Raw genomic sequence first — 16,909 nt, forward strand, 5'->3', positions numbered from 1 at the left:
TATTGCCAAAAATAACAAACCAGAACTCAGGCTGATGGCATGGATCATGTGCTAGAGCATCAGCTGAGAAAGAAGTCAAATGAGTGTGAGGGTTCTGAGTTCAAGTTCCAGTACAGGCTCAAAACACACAAAACCAGAGAGAAGGTGAGTACTCAAGGTACAAATGTAGCCAGAACAGGAACTAGAGATGAGCTCTTATTTGGTAAGAAGATACCTGGAGCTTAGGACAACATCTGGGAAACTTCAAGAAAGGTTCTGTATGAATTAAGTGTTTATAGTCTTCACTGAGAGGGACTTCTATCCTTATTAGTGTGTTGAACAAGTTAGCATGTTCTGTACTTGTTCATACATTGCAAAGAAGCTAGGCGCTAAGAAGAGGTAGATGCTAGATTGTCTCTTAATGTTGGACATGGGCCATTTGGAGCCAACATTTGAAAAGACTGATGCTGAAGTCATGGCAGGATACATGAACTCTTCCTTATGTGTGGATTTTGACCATGTGTATAAAAAAATCAAATATATTTCAAAGCTTAGACTAGCTTGAAGGCATAAAATAAAAGTTTCTTCTTATTTCAGTCTCTGGGATAATTAGTGGTAAGTCTTTCCCCATTTTCCTCCCATTTACTGGTCTTTTCTATAATGATTTACTAATTGATGAGAGCAGTTTCCATTTGTGTTAGTTACTCTCTGACACCAAGAAAGATCATTACTTTTCCTAGCATTGGCCTTCACATCTGCTGTCCGCTGTCCTCTGATATCCAATGAGTTTCCTTTTATGTCACCTTTGTACACAGCCCATTTGTTTGGTCTTTACATTGCCTTTCTTCAGTTTTGTGAAGTAATTTTTGTTTGAATCACTCAACCAGTTTGTTCTTTCTTACACATAAGTTGTATTCTGTCCTTCCTGTGTCCCTTGTTAGGCTCCCTAGAGTTGAATGTTTTCTCTTAGATTTTTTTTACCCACCCAAGGCAAGTGACAAGAGAAGCTTACAGGCTCATCTTGCTTCTTTGCAAAGAAGTGAGGCTGTCAGAAGAGGTAGATGCTAGATTCTCTCTTAACGTTGGACATGGGCCATTATGAGCCAACAGTTGAAAAGACTGTGATGCTGGTCATGACAGGATACATGAACACTTCCTTATGTGTGGATTTTGACCAAGTGTGTAAAAAAATCAAAAGATATTTCAAAGCAAAAAATTTAGATTCATTGTGATACAGAGAAGCTCTTAGTCACTCTCATGTTATGATCATTTGTGCTTAAATCATTGTATGGTCTGCTAAATGTTTCCCTACCCTTGATTTTATGAAAAACCTGCCTTCCCAGAGGCAAACTGTGTCCCCTAAACCAAGGTAAAAAGTGAATGTGCTTAATTGAAGTGATAAGGTAAAAGTTTATATTATGTTCAGGTTTTACTTTATGGTACTTACTTTATGATACTCAAGTTATCCTCCATAAGGGGATACTGAAAGAATTAGTTCACAGGAATGGGAAATCTCCACAGTTATTTTAGTTTTTTGATTGTGTGTATGTGTGTGTGTGTGTGTGTGTGTGTGTGTGTGTGTGTGTGTATGTGTGCCAGTTCTGGGGCTTGAACTCAAGGCCTGAGAGCTGTCCCTGAGCTTATCCACTCAAGGATAAGCCTCTACCACTTGAGCCACAGCTCCACTTCCTGCTTATTATTGGGGAGAAGAGTCTCATAGACTTTCCTGCCTGTGCTGTCTTCAAATTGTGATCCTCAGATCTCTGAGTAGATAGTATTCCAGCATGAGCCACTGACACCCAGCAACTTATTTGTTTTTAAGTCACAGAAAATGACACTGCATATTTTAAGCAAAAATGATATCCATTAGACAGAGATGTGAGTTCTTACTGGAGTGACAGGAAAAATGAAGAGAAATGCCTGGCAGGTGCAGATCTAGGCAGCTCTACTGTGTCTCAGGAGGACTTGTCCTAGCAATTTTTCTGCTTGAGCCAGGAATGAATTGGTCCTAGTAGTTTCTCAGGTGTTTGTGAGTTTCTAGGAGGGAGAGATGGACTCAGTTGAGATTTACTCATGGCCATCTGACTACCTTGAAAGGAAGAACATCCAGAAACTCTTGGCTTCAGTAATGGCAATGTGCACACTGCTGGAAAAGAGGAAGTGAAGCTTGGGCATTCACAGCATTTTCTTAATTGAGCAATGGATAAGATGAAAAACATTAGCTTGGATTTGGCCCCATACATGAGGCATGGGGTGAAAACAGCTGCCAGCATAATGTCATCAAAGCAAAGAAAAACAAAGGTGTTGGAGGTAGAGAAATCCAGTGAAAACTAGCTTTATTATAATTTTGGGACATAAAGCAAGTAATTTAACCCAACTAAGTCTCAGCTTCATCCTTTGGGAGAATGGAGATTAATAAAGTGTACTTTAAGGATTTGTGGCTAGGATTCAAGGAAATAATGGTGTATATAAAGTACTAAGCTGAGAGCTTGATACACCCTCCACAAGTACCAGCCATTCCCTTATTAAGACTTTGTTGGACTGTCATCTCCTATTGTTTGTTTTGTCATCTGTAAAATGAACAGGATGAGCCACCAGCTTCTCGCTCTTCTCTAGTTGATACCATATACATAGACACAGTTGTTTCTAAGAGCTCCTCTAAGAGTAAGTGCAAAAATTGCCTACTTCCTGGATTCCATGTAATTTTAGGAGGTGCCAATTATCTCACAGCAGTCTCTGAATGAGTGCCTTAAGGTCCATTGCTATGGAATAGCTTTTTGGAGATGCAAAACTACAAATGACACATGTCCCATGGTGGAAATGAAGAAAGGGCTTAGGGCTAAACCAAAACACTATGAAAAAATACATGATAGTGAACATAATTATAATCAGCCTCCTGCCTAAATGTGTTAGAAGCAATTATAGCTTCACTTTGCTTGGTATTACATTACAAGGTATAGTACTCATTATTTTTTGAAAAAATATGAGCATAACTTAATTATACAGAGGGATTCATATTTACATGCATGTATTTAATTACTTTGATTCATCTTATCTAAATTATTCTTTCTCAAGCCCCTCTCCTTTTGAACAGTTTTCAGTTGGTTGTATTACTATTTTTATACACATATATAATGTAACTTCAGTAATATTCACCCTGTCATCTCATATTCTCCTCCCACTCCTGCTGATTCATGATTTGAATAGCCCCTCCTTTTTTCCTGAATAATTACTTATTTATTGTCAAAGTGATGTACAGAGGGGTTACAGTTTCATATGTAAGGCAGTGGGTACATTTCTTGTACAATTTGTTACCACCTCCCTCATTTCCCCCCTCCCCCTTCCCCTTTTCCTCTCCCCCCATGAGTTCAGTTGGTTTACACCAAATGGTTTTGTATGTAGTGCTTTTGGAGTCATTTGTCTTTTTATCCTCTCTCTCTCTCTCTCTCTCTCTCTCTCTCAATTTTGATATTCCCTTTCCCTTTCCTAGTTCTAATACCAGTATATACAATATCCAGGTATCCAGGGTACCAAGATGAGATACAGTGGTAGAACTGGGACAACCGGGCAGGGGATAGAAGAGGATCATCAACAAAAAAAGCTACAGTTTCGCATGGCATGTTGAAAGTAATTACAACAATGACAGTGATATAACACTTGTTTCCATAATATGGAGTTCATTTCACTTAACATCATCTTATGTGTTCATAAGGGCATAGCTATTGGTTTTTTTTTGATCCTCTGCTGTGACTAGCCTAAACCTGTACTAATTATTCCCTATGAGGGAAACCATAGAGTCTGTGTTTCTTTGGGTCTGGCTCCCTTCATTTAGTATACTTATTTCCAAGTCTTTCCATTTCCTTACGAATGGTAGCCCCTCCTTTTTAAAACCACATTAACAGTTTATTAAAGACTACTCTATATTTGCCCATAAGTTTTCTTTTTAAAAAACTTATTGTAAAGGTGATATACAGAGGGATTACAGTTATATAAGTCAGGTTTTTTCTTTATTGTCAAGGTGTGATACATAGGGGTTACAGATTCATATGAAAGGCAGTGAGTACATTTCTTGTTCTACTTGTTAACTCCTACATCACTTACCCCTCCCCCTCCCCCTCGCCCTCTCCCTCCAAGAGTTGTGCAGTTGGTTTACACCAAATAGTTTCTAAGTGTTGCTTTTTGAATGGTTTGTCTTTTTGTTCTTTGTCTCTCGATTTTGGTATTCCCTCTCTCTTCCCCAGTTCTATTACCCATATAAACAGTATCCAGGGTATTTGGATGTAATACAGTGGTAGTGAGGGTACAGCCACAGGAAGAGACTACAGGAGAAACGAAACTAGACAAACCACTCAGTCAAACAGACAGACAAGGAAAAAGAGAAAAAAAGTAGTACGAGTTAATAAGGCATGTTGAGAATAATTACAACAGTGGTATAATTCTTGTTTCTGTAACATGGAGTTCATTTCACTTGGCATCTTCTTATGTGGTCATATGGATGTAACTATTGGGGTATTTTGGTCTTCTACCATGACTAGCCTGTTCATGTACTAGTTATTTCCTATGAGGGACACCATACTGTTTATGTTTCTTTGGGTATGGGTCACTTCACTTAGTATGATTGTTTCCAAGTGCTTCCATTTCCTTACAAATGGGGAGTGTCGTTCTTTCTGATGGAGGCATAGAATTCCATTGTATTTATGTACCACATTTTCCTGATCCACTCATCTACAGAGGGGCATCTAGGTTGGTTCCATGTTTTAGTGATGACAAATTGGGCTGCGATGAATATAGTTGTGCTGGTGGCTTTAGTGTGGTCTTGCTTGTAGTCTTTTGGGTAGATGCCCAAAAGTGGGGCTGCTGGGTCATAAGGGAGCTCTATGTTTAGATTTCTTAGGAACCTCCACAATGCTTTCCAGAGTGGTTGAACAAGTTTACATTTCCACCAACAATGTAGTAGGGTTCCCTTTTGGCCACATCCTCTCCAGCATTTGTTATTATTAGATTTCCTGATAATAGACATTCTTACCGGTGAGGTAGAATCTCAATGTTGTTTTGATTTGCATTTCTTTTATGGCCAGAGATGTAGAGCACTTTTTCATGTGACTCTTGGCCATTCTCATTTCCTCTTCAGAGAAGTCTCTTTTAAGGTCTTTAGCCCATTTGTTGAGGGGGCTGTTGGTTCTTTGTTTTGGAAGAATTTAACTTTTTGAGTTCTGTGTATATTTTAGATATCAGTGCTTTGTCTGCTGTATGGCTGGTGAAGATCTTTTCCCAATCTGTGGGCTTTCTATTTATCTTGGAAGCTATATTCTTTGCCCTGCAGAAGCTCTGCAGTTTGATACAGTCCCACTTGTCCAGCCTTTCTTTGATTTGTTGGATTTCTGGGCCATTGTTGAGGAAGTTTCTCCCAGTGGCCAATGAGTCCTAGAGTTTCTCCTCATTCTTCTTGTAGAGTTTTCAGGGGGTCTTATTTTATTTCCAGGTCTTTGATCCATTTGGAGTTGATTTTGGTGCAGGGTGATAGATAGGGGTCTAGTTTTAGTTTGTTACAGGTTTTGACCCAGTTTTGCCAGCACCATTTGTTGAAGAGGCTGTCTTGGTTCCAACCGGTATTTTCAGCTTCTTTGTCAAAGATTCGGTAGCCATAGGTCTGTGGGTTCATTTCTGGGTCTTCAGTTTTGTTCCATTGGTCCTCAGGCCTGTTCTTGTGCTAGTACCAGGCTGTTTTTCTTACTATAGCTTTATAATACAGCTTAAAGTTTGGTATTGATATTCCTCCTGCACTGTTGTTTCTATTTAGGATTGATTTTGCTATTCAGGGTCTTTTATTGTTCCATATGAATTTCTGGATTGCTTCCTCTATTTCACTGAAGAATGATGTTGGGATATTGATGGGTATTGTATTGAATTTGTACGTAGCTTTTGGTAATATTCCCATTTTCAGAATGTTAATCCTCCCATTCCAGGAGCATGGGAGGTTTTTCCATTTCTTAAGTTCTGCCTTAATTTCCTTTTTCAGGTTTTTAAAGTTCACATCATAGAGTTCTTTCACTTCTTTGGTTAAGGTTATTCCGAGGTATTTTATACTTTTTGAGGCTATTTCAAATGGTGTTGATTTTCTGATTTCAGCCTCACTCTTCAGGTTGTTGGCATATAGAAAAGCCATTGACTTATGAGGATTTATTTTATATCCTGCTACTTTGCCAAAGTTTTGCATCAGCTCTAGTAGCTTGGGAGCAGAGTCTATGGGGTTCTTTAGGTATAGGATCATGTCATCTGCAAAGAGAGAAAGTTTAACTTCATCTTTTCCTATTTGGATCCCCTTTATGTTTTCTTCTTGCCTAATTGCTCTGGCTAGGAATTCTAGTTCTATTTTGAAGAGAGGAGAGAGTGGACATCCTTGTCTCGCTACTGATTTTTTTTTCTTTTAAACCATGATTTATTGATTCCTTAATAAATTCTAAGCAACGATTTGGGGCCAGATTGCAATAGAGAAGCCGGAAGAGCATCAAGTCCAGTTGGTCTAAAGCTGGAGTCCCACGTTATTCCAGATTTCAAGGTGTTCCCCTGCTGGCCTGTGAAGCACGTCACGTCCACGTGTCACCAAACCACGGGGCACCACCGCGCCCTCCCGACTGCGGGACAGCATGGGTGCTGCTGACTGAGGTGGCACTGCAGCAGCAAGCGGAACCGAGAGCCTGGCCCAGGCTCCCAGAGCTCAGTCTGCACACTGCTTTGCTCCGTCTCTTGCCAGTCAGTCAGCTTCTTCATTACCCACGAATCCTGAGTGACCAGGAACGTGCAACCACTGTATGTCCATGTCCCGGGTGAGCCGCTCCAGCGCCATGAAGTCCTCCTTGTTGATGACGTCCTTGCCTGCGCTGATCCTCCACCTGTTCCTCTTCCAGCCTTGGACCCAGTTGGTGATGCCGTTGATGGTGAACATGCTGTCCATGTACAGAGCCAATCTGCTGATGTTCTGGGCTTTGGCTTGCTCGATGGCTTTGCAGGCTGTATGGATCTCAGCTCTTTGGTTCGTCTGTCGTCCAGGAAGTCGAATGCCAACATTTAGAGGATGGCTGGGTCCCCAGTAAACGCCAATCCCTGCTCGCGCCCTCTTGCGCCCATTACTGGAGCAACAGCCGTTGGTGTAGACCACGACATGGTCTCCCATATAAGAAAATGTGTCTTTGCTAACAACAGGTGTCACTTCTGAGTTTTGTCTCACGTGCTTTGCACAGGGCTCTGCGCTTTCATCTTCACTGGAAGGTTCCCGGAGCGGCTTGCTGGCCCCCACCTGCGGCTTGTGTTCATGTGTATTTTTCTGGTCTTCTGAACCACCAGGGCTGGCAGTTTCTGACAAAGGCCCAGGCCTCATCTTCTGTGGAAAATTTCTTATCTGGTGGCAGGAAATAGCTTCACCTGTTCACAACACTCATTCCAGCTCAGGAAGACCCTGGTGCGGCGGCCCCTGCGCACGGCTTAGAACATGGCGGGCCCGCCGCAGCCCCTGCCGCAGCTGCCGGAGGAGAAGATGACGAAGCCCCACGCCAGGGGCGAGAGCCAGCACGTGGCTCAGGCCACCGTGGAGGGCCGCAAGCCAGCCCCGCGACCCATGCCTGCGCACCGGAAGCGCCCGGACCCCCTCGCTACTGATTTTTAAAGGGACTGGCTTTAGGTTTTCACCGTTTAGTATTAGACTCGCTGTGGGTTTGTCATAGACAGCCTTTATTATATTCAGGAATGTTCCCTGGAATCCCAGTTTTACCAAGGCTTTTATCATAAATGGGTGCTGGATTTTATCGAATGCCTTTTCCGTATCTAGGGTATAACTATGTGATTCTTTACCTTGCTCCTGTTGATGTGGCGGATTACATTAATTGACTTGTGTATATTGAACCAACTTTGCATGCCTGGAATGAATCCAGTTTAATCATGGTGTATGATTTTTTTTGATGACTTGTTGAAGTTGGTTGGCCAGAATTTTGTTGAGAAGCTTTGCATCGACGTTCATCAAGGAATGGGTCTATAGTTCTCTTTCCTTGATGTGTCCCTGTCTGGTTTGGGGATTATCGTTATACTAGCATCATAGAATGTGTTTGGTAGTGAACTTTTACTGTCTCTTTCATTGAGGAGTTTGAGGAGTGTTGGTGTGAGATCTGTTTTGAAGGCCTTATATAATTTCGCCTGAATCCATCTGGACCTTGGATTTTCTAGGAAGGGAGGTCTCTTATTGCAGTTTCTATTTCATTGCTGCAATGGGTCTGTTTAGAAGGTTTAAATCTTCTTGGTTAAGTTTGGCATATCAATTTTTGTTAAGAATTTGTCCATTTCTTCCAGGTTCTCAAATTTGTTGGCATTTAGGTTTGCAAAATAGTCCCTTATTATATTCTGGATCTTTGTTATTTCTGTGGTGATGTTTCATGTTTCGTCTCTGATATTATTTGGGTGTGCTGTCTACTTTTTTTGGTCAGGTTTGCTAGGGGTTTATCTATCTTGTTAATTTTTTCAAAGAACCAACCCTTTGTTTTGTTGATTCTTTCTATGGCTTTTCTGGATTCCAAGTCATTTCATTCTGCTCTGATTTTAGTTATTTGCTTCTGTGTATTGGCTTGGGGTTTGGCTTGTTGCTCTCTTTCAAGGAGTTTGAGTTGCTTTTTTAAGTTGTTGAACTGTGATTTCTCCAATTTGTTGATGTGGATGCTCAGGGCTATACATTTTCCTCAGAGTACTGCCTTTGCTGTGTCCCAGAGGAGCTGGTAATTTGTGGGTTTATTTTGGTTTAGATCCATAAACATTTGAAATTCTGTTCTGATTTCCTCGATGATCCATTGGTGGTTCAGCAATGTATTGTTGAGTCTCCATGAGTTGTGAAGTTTTCTTTGGAGGCCTTTGGCGTTGAGCTCTAGTTTTATTCCATTGTAATCTCAGAGAATGCAAGGGATGATTTCAATGTTTTTGTACAGGTTTGCTTTGTGCCCTAACATGTGATCTATTTTGGAGAATGTTCCTTGTGCTGCTCAGAAGAATGTATGTTCTGGTGGTGTTGGATGGAATATTCTGTAGATGTCGGTTAAGTCTAGAGGGTCTATGCAGTTGTTTACTTCTGAGGTTTCTTTTCTCAATTTTTGGCATGTTGATCTGTCCAGAGCTGAGAGTGTGTCTTAAAGTCTCCAACAATCAATGTGTTTGGGTCTATGAGAGTTTTTAGAGTCAGTAGTGTTTCTTTGATGAAGTTGGGAGCTCCTGTATTTGGTGTGTAGATAGATGTTTAGGATGGTTATATCCCCCTGTAGGAGAGATCCCTTTATTAGTATGTAGTAACCTTCTTTGTCTCTTTTCCCTGTTTTTAGTTTGAAATCAATTTTATTTGTTACTAAGATTGTGGCACCGGCCTGCTTGTGGGGGCCATTCGCTTTATAGATTTTACTCCAGCCTTTCACTTTTAGAATATGTTTGCTTTTGCTGGCAAGGTGAGTCTCTTGAAAGCAGCAGAAAGATGGATCTTGTTTTTTGATCCAAGTTGTCAATCTATGTTATTTAATTGGAGAGTTAAGTCCATTAATATTGAGAGTTAGGATTGAGAGTGATTGCTTATTCCTTTCATCGTATCTATCTTGTTAGGGGCTGTGTCTTCCCTTTTTGCTTTACAAATCTGGAGTTTTATTTAGGGATGCTTTCCCTGTTTGGATTGTGGTCTTGGTGGTTTTCGATGTGGAGGACATCTTTGAGGATATTCTGTAATGCTGGTGTGGTAGAGATATATTGGTTCAATTTTTATTTCACCTTTCACTTTTATTTCACCTTTGGCTATGAATGAGAGTTTAGCTGGATACGGAATTCTTGGTTGGAACTTATTTTTCTTTAGGATATGGCAAACGTCATTCCAGGCTCTCCTTGCTTTCATGGTCTCTGCTGAGAAATCTGGGGTAATTCTGATTGGTTTTCCTTTATATATGATTGTTCTCTTTTCCCTAATGTTTTTAAGGCTTCTTTTTTGGCCTCTATTGATCCTGTTTCGATTACAATGTGTCAGTGGGACATCCTGTTCTGGTCTGGTCTGTTTGGGGTCCTAAATGCTTCTTGTATCTGGATGGGCTTGTCCTTCGGGATATTTGGGAAGTTCTCAGCTAATATTCTGTTAAATAAGTTGCCTATTCCATTGACTTCTTTCTCTAGGTTTTCTTCAATACCTATTAGGCTTATAGTGACCTTCCTGATTGTGTCTTGAAGCTCCTGAAGTGATCTGTCTTTCTTTTTGGATTGATTTTATATTGTTTTCTGTTCTTTATCCATAATGTCGAGGCTGTCCTCAATTCCCAAGATTCAGTCTTCTGCATCGTCCAGTTTGCTCCTTAAACTTACAACTTGGTTTCTTATCTCCCTACCTTCAGATTGATGTTTCTTGATGGCTTCCATGTCTCTGTTGTAACTCTCTCTTAGGTCCTGTATGGACTTCCTTACTTCATTAATTTGGTTCTGGGTGCTGTTTCTCATCTCTTTTAGCTGAGTAGTTATTTTTTCATACGACTCTTTTTCTTTCTGTTGGAGTTCCTGTATCATTCTGTTTGTGGAGGCCATGTAGCTCTCTATGAACTTACGATTGGATTCATCATGTTAATAAATTATTTCTTGGTTTGTCTCCTCACGCTCTAGGATACTTGTCTGGAGAGACTCAAACTTTTCATTTATCATTTTTATCAGCATAGTTGGTAGGGTATTTTGAGGGCTCTCCTCTGGGATTTCATTTGAATGCTTTGTTTCCTGTTTGGTTTGAGTGGGTGATGAGTCTCCCTGTCTTGCCATAATTTTTGTGTTTGTTCTGCACATTTGGATTTGGAATGCTAGTCTGCTAGCCCCCTTTGGCACTGTTTCAGACCTGAACCAGACCTTATCAGGTTCTGTTATGCTATTCTTATAGGTACACAGACCTAGACAGGTAAGTTCTCTCTCTTTTTTTGGGTATAGCAGCAGATTTGGTGTCTCCACAAATTACACTTTGGAAGTGAAAACCAACCCTAAGCCCTGTTTACAGTAGCTATATTGTATACAGTTACAATCTTTTTATTTCTCTTTGGGTTGATACAATTGCTCTAGGAACCCTTTGATTCACTCAGATTGACCCCAGATGCCTATTAGCTTGCCTACTGTTAACCTGGGCTCAATGGATTCTGGAGGTCCTGGGAGGTGGTGACTTTGGTTCTTTGAGGATTGCGGGTAGAAGTTGGGTGCCCTCAGTCATTTTGGGACTGTGGTTGGCCTGGGGAACCAGTCTGTTGCTCCCAAGGTGTTGCCAGCAGCAGCATTCTACCTCAGAGGCAGTGGGAGTCTGTGGCACTTGGCGGAGACCTCTGGGCTGCTGTGGACAGATGGCGGGTTCTAGCTGGGCCTCTTAAGCTGCCTGCAGTGGGTCATGGATGGGACCCCTTGGCTGCCAGAGGCGAGCGGTGGGCTTCAGCTGCAACCCCTGTGCTGCCTGCAGTGGTCCTAGCTGTAATCTCTGGGCTGGCAACAGTGGGCAGCGGACTCTTGCTGAGACCTCTGAGCTGCCTGTGGCTTCCCTGGCTGGAAGCCCTGTGCTGGTGACTGTGGGTGGTGGACTCCAGCTGAGACCACTGAGTTGCCTGGGGTGCCCCGGGTAGGACCCCAAACTGTGGACAGAGCCCTGGGGGGGACCCCCGATCTGCCCACGTAGCCCCAACCCGGACCCCTGGAACTGCCTGTAGAGCTCTGGGTAGCCGCCACCCCAATTGCCTGTGGAGCCCCGGCTCAGACCCCGGAACTGCCTGAGGAGCACTGGGTAGGCCCCCCCGAATCTGCAGAGCCCCAGCTCAGATTCACGAATTACATGTGGAGCCCTAGCTCAGGCCCCCAAACTGCCTGCAGGGCCCTGAGTTTGACTCCCAAATTGTCTGCGGCCACCGGGTTGTGACTCCCAAGCTGCCTGCGGCACCCAGGCTGCAACTCCAGAATTGCCTGCCAAGGCCAGGCTGTGACTCCCAAACTGCTGGTGCCAGGCCCTGGGTGGGACTTTGGGGCTCCCTCCTGGGTAGGGCTGGCTGTGTCCTTCTCTGGGTTTTGTGGGAAGAGGCTGGGTGCCCCCAGACATTGGTGAACAATGTTTGGCCTGGGACACCAGTCTGTTGCTGTCTCAGCGGTAGCGGCAGTGATGGCGGCCTGGAGGCGGGCCTCTTATTGTGTTTACTGGTGTTGCAGAGCCACTTGCAGGGCCACTCGCTCTTTGGAGGTTCCTCCTGTCTGGGTGGGGACTCCTTCCCCTGCACAGAGCTGGGGCTTGCTACTCCATCACCTTTGCCCTATTCAAAGATGGCCCCTTTGACCTTATTTTCCCCTGGCACACTTTATTTTCAGTTCGCTCTGGTCATCTATGCCAGGGACAAAGATGGAGATTCACTATGGTGGATGGGGAGAAGAGCTACTTTCTGAATGGCATTCTGTGGGTGAAGACTCCAGCAAGACTGTTCTTTGTGGAGTACTCACACTTCCTCTGGTTCTCCAGAGCTTTCCTGCTCTGCTTGCAGATTGCGGCTGTCTGCTGCCGTCTGGTGCGTTTCTCTCCTCATCACTGGTGTATGCTGGAGGTGGGTGTAGATTTGGTTTTACCGGGTGAATGGTGGGCTGGAGGCTATGCTGCCGCCTGTGGTTGAAATCTGGATTCTTAGGTCTGCTCTTTCATTTTTTCCTTCCTAACTTGAAGCTCTGTACTGTTACGCCTTGCTTGGGCTATGTCTTTAGAGTTAGAAGTTTCCCTGTAGAAGAAAAACTGGGTTCTTGGAGAGAGCTTAGATAGGGCTCTGCTGCTCTTTTGCCATCTTCTTCCATCTCCTACGTTTCCTTTTGAATAGTGTCATCCTCTTCCTCATTCTCTCCCAGTTTTCCCTCCCTTGGCTTCCCTCCTCCTAAAGTTTTTCAGTTCATTTCCAACATAGTGTCTAGTGGTTTCACTGCTGAATTGGTTCACCCTTTTTCCTACCATTTCTGGGCTTCCCCTTCCCCTTCCCCTCCTCAAATCAGATAAACTTATATAAACAGAAGGAATAAAAAAAAAGGAAAAAGGAAAGAAGGGGAAAATGATTCATAAACAGTATAATATGAAACCTCTTCCATTTTTTGGAGTTCATTTTGATAAGCATCATTTCATATCTTATGCACAGAGCTTTTGAGGCCTTGTGATCATCTCCTAAGTATAGTCTCCTTTGTTCTCGTTGTACAAATGTTTAGATTGTTGTTTAATTAATCATGTCTGGTGTAATTATGTTTTACTGTTCATTGGGTTTATTTGTAGATTCATAGCACATTCTAGTTATTACAAATGAGGGAAACTATGCAGTCTGTATTTCTTTGGGTCTGGCTTACTTTTCTTGGTATAATTTTTTCCAAGTCTTTCAATTTCCTTATGAATGGGGAAATGCCATTCTTTCTGATGGAATCATAGAATTCAATTGTGTATATATACCACATTTTCTCGATCCATTCGTCCATTGAGGAGCAACTGGGTTGAGTCCATATTTTAGCTGTGGTAAACAGTACTGCAATGAACATGGTTGTGCTGGTGGCTTTAGGGAAGCCTGGTTTGTCATCATTTGGATAAATGCCCAGGAATGGGATTGCTGGGTCATAGGGAAGCTTTAGACTTAGTCTTTTTACTTTTAGACTTAGTCTTTGGACAGAGTGGTCAAACAAGTTTACATTCCCACCAACAATGTAGTAGCATCCCTGTTGGCTGCATCCCCATGAGCATTTGTTATTGTTAGTTTTCCTGATAATGACTATTCTAACTGGGGTGAAATGAAATCTCAATGTTGTTTTGATTTATATTTCTTTTATGGCCAGAGATGTTGAACATTTATTCATGTGTCTATTGACCATTCTTGTTTCTTCTTTAGAGAAGTCTCTTTAAATCTTTAGCCCAGTTGTTAATTGTGTTGTTGTTTCTTTGAGGAGTTGTTTCTGGGAGGTTCAATATTTTGAGCTCTGAGTATCTGATGCATAGCTAATAAAGATCTTCTTTCATTCTATTTATCTTGCTAGCTGTGTCTTTTGCTATGCAGAAACTCTTCAGTTTGATGCAATTCCATTTCTCTAGTCTTTCTTTAATTTATTGTGATTTTGAATCTTAGCAAGTTTTGACCTGTACCAAGGAATCTTAGTGTTTTCCCTCTCCCTTTCTGTAATATTTTCAGGGTATCTGGTCTTACATTGAGGTCTTTTATCTATTTGGATAAAATATTTCCAAAGAGTAAATGTTAATCTTTAAATATTTAATCTATTTGGAATGTGGGAGTAGTGAATATCTTTGGTCTTGGAATCTCATTTAAGGTGAGATAAAAAGATTAATCTGACATCCAACTTAAGAACACAGTCAAAAATTAAGCCAGGTGCTGATGGCTCACACCTATAAGACCTAGCTATGCAGGAGGCTGAGATTTGAGGATAGAGGTTTGAAGTCAACCTGGGTAGGAAAGTCTGTGAGACTCTAATCTTCAGTTAACCAGCAAAAAGACAGAAATGGATCTTTGGCTCAAGTTCTAGAGTATTAGTTTTAAGCAAAAAAGTTCAGAGACAGTGCCTAGTCCATGAGTTCAAGCCCCAGGACCTTTCCCTTCTCTTCCTGGAAAAAGAAAATTTGAGAAAAGATTGAAATAATTGAAGTAATTGAATGTGATCCTGATAAGATTTTTTTTTTTTTTTTTTTTGGCCAGTACTGGGCCTTGGACTCAGGGCCTGAGCACCGTCCCTGGCTTCTTCCCGCTCAAGGATAGTACTCTGCCACTTGAGCCACAGCGCCCCTTCTGGCTGTTTTCCATATATGTGGTGCTGGGGAATCGAACCAAGAGCTTCATGTGTAGGAGGCAAGCGCTCTTGCCACTAGGCCATATTCCCAGCCCCTGATAAGATTTCTTGTTAAGATAGTAGGTGTTAAAGATGGTCTATAAAGAGAGTATTTTGAGGAGAGCCCATCTGTTCCTCACTGATGTTGTAGCTGAAGAAACTGGGCTTGAGATGATTCAACAGAGCCCAGTGCACATTTAGATAGCATGTTTCCATTCTTGCCTTCACTTGCTCTTATTGTCCTGTACCACATCTCCCTCCCCCAAAGAAAAGGATTAACATTTAATCTTTGGAAAGTTAATCATCTTCCCCTTGAAAAGTGGGCAAATTGCATTCTGTCCAACAGATGGGGCATGAGGGGTTGATAAAGTGAGCAGGGTGAGAGCTGGTCGCTTAAAGAACTTCCAGCGCTCCTCTCCCTTCCCTTGTCTGTTTCTAGGGCTGGAACTCAAGGCATGGATGCCACCCCTTAGCTTTATTAGTTGAGACTAGTGCTCTCCCACTTGAGCCACAGCTCCACTTCCAGCTTTTTTTTTTTCTGGTTAATTGGAGATAAGCACCTCACCAACTTTCCTTACAGTCGTGATTCTTATACTTTAGTGTCCTGAGTAGCTAGGATTACAAAGGTGAGTCACTGGTGTCTGGAAATTTCAAGCATTTCTAAGGCACACCATCCTCACTGGAGATGCATTTAGTGTTCTAAGAGCAGCTGAACAATACCTGGATTGTTATTAAATATGCATAAAAATACAGCCTTTTCAGATTTCCCTAGATTCTGAGACCATGATAGTAGATATTTTGGGCTGAAAGTAAGTACAGATCTATTCTTACCAACAGATCTTACAGCCAACACTCTTGCTTACCATCATACAACCGTGTTAAAGCCAGGATTGATTTAAAATTTTTTTTTTAAGAAATGAAAATTTTCAAAAGCTTAAATTTTGCCACATCTCAAAATTTCTTGGGTTACTGCTTTTGACTTCATGGTTCATGAGATCAAACATGAATCTAGAAATGAAGGGTTTCAACTCTTTTTAAAAATATTTATTTAAATTTTTATTGATTTAAAAAATATTTTATTGTTATTGTAAAGGTGATGTACATAAGTTAGGTATTGAGTACATTTCTTTTTGAACAGTGTCACCTCTTCCCTTGTTTTCTCCAAGATTTTCCCTCCCAACGATCCCTCCCCCAAGTTTTATAGTCCATTTTTAACAGTATCTAGTATCACTGCTGCATTTGTTCAACTTGTGTCTCTCCATTTCAGTGCTCCTTCTTACCCTCCCTCAAGCAGAAAAGCTTACGTACCAGACAAAAGATACAGAAAACAAAAGTAGTGACAAGGGAGAAAAAGAAAATAACAAAAGACAAAATACTGAAAAAAAGGAGAAACCTCCTTGTTTCCATTTCTTGGAGTTCATTGATGAATATTATTTATATGATCAATTCTTGATTGTTGTTATGGAAAAGAGCGTAGGTTATTTGCTCAAAAGAATGAGAGTAATTCAGTTTTTTATTATTCCATATGAATTTTTGAATTGCTTCTTCTATTTCATTAAGGAAAGAAGTTGGGATATTGATGGATATTGCATTGAATTTGTATATAGCCTTTGGCAATATTGCCATTTTCATGATGTTAGTCTTTCCAATCCAGGAGCATGGAAGGTTTTCCACTTCCTTACATCTGCTTTAATTTCCCATTTCAGATTCTTGAAGTTTTCATGGTAGAGGTCCTTCACTTCTTGGCTAAGTTAATTCCTACTTTTTTGTTTTTAAGCTGTTGCAAAAGGAGTTGCTTTCCTAATTTCAGCCTCTCCCTTCTCATTGTTGGCATATAGAAAAGCTACTGATTTTTTTGTGGATTAGTTTTGTACTCTGCTGCTTTGCCAAGGCTTCAGATCAGCTCAAGTAACTTGGGAGTGGAGTCTATGGGAGTCTCTAAATTCTGCAAAGAGTCAGAGTTTTACTTCTTCATTACATTTGGATCTCCTTTATCTTTATGTTTGCCTCTTGCCTTATTGCTCTAGCTAGGAATTCTAGTATTATATTGAAGAGGAGTGGAGAGAGCGGACATCCT

At 41.6% G+C, this 16,909-nt stretch overlaps 1 pseudogene; it reads right to left on the minus strand.

Annotated features, from left to right (window-relative positions):
• Positions 1-6,684: 6,684 nt before the first annotated feature.
• Positions 6,685-7,488, minus strand: LOC125354922 (annotated as a pseudogene).
• Positions 7,489-16,909: the final 9,421 nt, after the last annotated feature.

This window comes from Perognathus longimembris, chromosome 1 (assembly GCF_023159225.1).
Source record: "Perognathus longimembris pacificus isolate PPM17 chromosome 1, ASM2315922v1, whole genome shotgun sequence".
NCBI classification, from domain to species: Eukaryota; Metazoa; Chordata; class Mammalia; order Rodentia; family Heteromyidae; genus Perognathus; species Perognathus longimembris.